This window comes from Chanos chanos, chromosome 6 (genome assembly GCF_902362185.1).
Source record: "Chanos chanos chromosome 6, fChaCha1.1, whole genome shotgun sequence".
NCBI classification, from domain to species: Eukaryota; Metazoa; Chordata; class Actinopteri; order Gonorynchiformes; family Chanidae; genus Chanos; species Chanos chanos.
In genome coordinates this window covers 32,004,594-32,009,079 of record NC_044500.1, presented here as the reverse complement: position 1 = coordinate 32,009,079, position 4,486 = coordinate 32,004,594, and positions in this window count along the sequence as shown.

Genomic DNA, 4,486 nt, shown 5'->3' with positions numbered 1-4,486 from the left:
TAAAAAAACATTAATCAAGCACTAGATTCATGTTAGTGACAAAGAGTGCAAACAGCTTTTATCTTCACTCGCTCTTTTAGTTTTACAAAAAAAAAAAAAAAAGTCACCCTGCCCACACAATTCTCTTCTTTTCCGTACCACAAAGAAAGTGCACAGGTAAAATGTGCATAATTTCTCTTGAAGAAAAGACACAAGTTATTTCTGACAGATAAAAAGTAAATGAAAGGAAAGTGTGGGCCCAGCCCAGAATCACCTGCTGTTCTGGGGTTTGGAGACAGCTTTACTGGATTCCCAGACCCTCAGGGAAAGAGAGTTAAAACAAAAGCTGCACTAGAGGTCATATGCTTGACTTTTTACCCCTTCTCTTGGTAATATGAGAAAACTAGTGTCTTGTTTAATGCCCTCCAATGAACAAGGCAATTTTGACAGTTTTCTCAAACTTTGCTGAGTTCAGTTTTGTCTGAAGATGTGCTCATAAGCAAATGAGCCAAACTGATAAAAATGACCATTACATGCTTTGAATACTATCATTACAGTTATGTGCAGATATTAACCTGAAACGTGTGAATGTATTTGACTGCATTTTTAAACCAATAACATTGTCAGGCCAATGAAGTCAGATCTACATTACTCAAAGAGCGACAATATGGCACCTAAGTAAACAAACTGGTTTAAGTGCAGACCTCAGTAAGACATGTTATAGAAAATTATCATTAAACTTCACAGATGGACATCTGGATATCTTGACTTCGGGAAAAAGAATGAGCATTGTACACTGACTAGGATAGCAGCTATTTCTTTACTTAGCCTATTTTCAAAAACAGCAGTTTAACCTGTCCTTAGGCACAAGGTGCAGATGTCAAATTTTCAGTTATAACATATCCTGTTACACATAATGACTAGTATGTGGAACACACCGCCTCATTAGACATAAATCATAGTCACTCATACTCCTATGCAAATATACGAAACCCCATTTTATAATGGAGCTACAGTTTAAAAACAGATACAGTGGCCTAGAAAAACTGCAATTGGTGACAACTGGGTACAATTAAGGGAGGACTGACACACAATTTGGTGAAAACATTTTTTTTTTTTTTAATATGGGTTCATCATACAGTGTCGTCTAGTGGCATAAATAAACCAATGCTATTAAAACACAGAAAAGAAATAAATGTATTTTCTATGCATTCTCTGTATTACTCTATTCACGCATTCATTTGACCCTCTTCTCCAGGCTGCAGTAATGGATTATTGTTGGTCTTTAAAGGTGTCTGGGTCTCACGGCTGTATATCCCCTTTCATCACCCTGTTTTGCACCAACATTTTCTACCTCCAGTATTTCACCAGAGCCAACAAAGCACAGTTAGGGTTGATTCAGATTCAACTCAGCTAAATAAGGGCAAAAAATTGAAAATCACAAACTAAAATTCATCCATTGCTCACCTATGTCTTTTTCAATTCATGAATAAAATTTCAAGTCATTATCTTGACTCAAGGGTTGAAAAAGAACGATCCTTAACCAAGTTAGGCACAGGTCACCCTTTTCAGTTGGGTCTGTGAATTGAATGGGTCACAAAGACTGAAGCAAACAAAAGTAGTGAAAACAGGGCTAAGTAAATAAGATACCGGTCTTTTCGGGTCCAAATTATATTTATCAAACATATACAGATTAAAACCAGCAGTTTTTTGTCATCAGCACCGTAATCATCAGCCCAAACACTGTTTGCCTCTTTATTACCAGTATCTAAAGCAAAGGATTAATATTCCATCTATATGATTCATTTTATTCTCAAAGAAAAACAAAATAATTAATTTGTATACTCATTGATTGAGAGAGAAAAATGCCCAAGACATATGAGCACATGACATGAGTATACATAAGTATGCCTGATATGATGACACATGTTGTAAGACAACACAAACAGCAACAGGAAAAAAGACAATAATCGTGGGCTAAACTTTGTATGTAATTGTATATAACATAACTGATTCGTGGCTGAATGCCTGTGGTACACATGTCCTGTGCCTCTGACAATACAGAGATTTATTCTATAGTAACCACATTCTTGAGAACAGGAACACATTTTTGAAGTAGGCTGTTAATATTTTATTTTTGCTATCCCTCAAACTGAAAAAAAAAAACCAAAACAAAACAAACAAGCAAAAAACAGTGGAGTGCATAAGCAATACTCTACAATGAAATCTGATTGCAAATGACAAAATGATCACCATTTCACATTTTGCATCTTTGGTTTGCCTGTACCTCAAACATTAACCATTAACCCAGCAAAGCCATTGGTTTTGCGGTTTTTATTTTTTGTTATTATTTATGTATTTAGTTATTTATTTTTTACGTGGACAGATATTTTCACTACACCTGATTCATTGCTACTGCTAGATGATGCAAGCTTAATATGGAGCAATAAAACCATACACAATAAACATAAAATAAAGGCCACAAAAATATTTACTGTATCATAAATTTCGAGCAAACATAACCGAACCCTTCCCCAACGTGCAAACTCTTGTTAGATCACTCTTCTCTTGAACCATAACAATTAGTTATCCAAACACCAATAGCCTACTAGTGAGTTCGTCAGCTATCTTGTCAGTTATCACCTCTGTACTGGGAGGTAGAAAGAGGACTCAAGGACATTTGCAAAGGTATTACGCAACAGTACGTATCTGCACTCCATGAAAAAGGAAGAATACTGAACTCAAGATTTTAATGTTTGTCAAAAAGTGGCATCCCATGTAGTGCTTGAGAGCTAATACAATTTAACATCAGACACATTAATCCTGGTAATGAGCTGTTCCAAACTAAGGTCTCAAACACTGGACATACATGAGTCTCATAAAGCCTCTGACATGTTAATTTATTAATGAGTCACTACAGGACAAGAGGAAGCATTTTAAAAGGATTTTAACCAAAAGGTATTCACAAAAATAAATCTATATGTTATGACGCAGGGTCAAATAATTCTTTAGTACACAAAGAGCTCATACTCTGAGACAGATACTGGATCTTTTCTGTCTGTCTTTCTTCAGTTCGAGGAGTTATCTGTTTCAGAACGTGTCACCTCATCCCCACATCCCTGTTTATCAGCCATCTGTGCCACTGCACCTTACATTATTGCAAAGGGTCACTTCTAAAGTCAAAAGTCATAAATGAACGAGAGAGAGGGAAAAAAAAAAAAGAAAATAACACAGGGTAAGTGATTTCAACGACATGACAACGTCTGCCTTTTAATTTAATATGTCAAGACAAGTAAAAATAGCATCAACTGAGAAAGTGACCCATGAGAAAAAATAAGGTATATCATGAATCAATTACCTAAGCTAAAATTTTACAAATCACAATACACTATTCATTCATTGTTCTTAATAAAACAATTTGAGGCTGTATCAAAAACTTTGTAAAAAATTAGATTGAGATTTATCAACCGTTTACTTGTCTTCAGATGATTCTGTAAATGAAACAATTTCTCAATCTCCCTTTCTCCTTCGTCAAAACTTGTTGCAAAGCAATATCAACAACTGAGTTGTGGATATATCTGGGATATCTCCTGGTATTTCCTCTATACGACGGAACATCTCTCTTCCATAGATGTGAGAACGGGAGCATAATCACTACATAAAAAAATAATTACCCCTTACCTAAAACAAACTGCAGGAGTCTTTTTTTTCCCATATTGGATTTACACACTTTTGGACTATAAATACAGTTAGTTCAACAGGCAGAACATTATGTACAGAAGACACTTGTAGCATTACCATCAAGGCAAAAAAATGGCATTCAACTGCAAATATATGACTTTGACATTAAGCAAATGATGCCCTTGTTAAAGACAATGGGTCATTCTTATGAAAATCTTTAGTCTGTATTCTGAGTGAATACTAGGCATATGCTCGGAAAACAATAATAATAATGAATAAGAAAACAATAATGGCAACAATCAAACACAAACAAATAACAAACTGAAATAAAAATATTAGTTCCTGGAAGTCTCAGCTATCTGTCTCAAACAAACCCTTTAAACTGCCAATGCACCCCCCCCCCACCCCCCAAAAGACAGACAAAAAAAAAGCAGGCATACACATACAGTACCATTGTTTGAAGTGATTGTTGGGGGAAACAAACAAAAAAGATTTCCTGCAGGTTATTTCAGTCTTGCACACGCAACCATCACCCAAATACTAACATGATCTTGCAGAACATCTTTTTAAATTTACAGTGGATTAAAAAAAAAAAATCTGCATTTCTCAGTCTTTTTGGCTACCTCTGGTTGTTATGCTCATCTTGACTAGATGTGTGAATAAGGATAAAAATAGTACAATTAGTCTTAAAAAGCAAACCTTATTAAATCAAAACAGGAGCCCATTACTGACTGCAGGGCTGTTTTTTTTTTTCCTTTTTTCTTTTGTAGGTTTTTTTTTTCTTTTTGTTTGTTTGTGTGTGTTTCTGTGTGTGTGTGTGTATGTG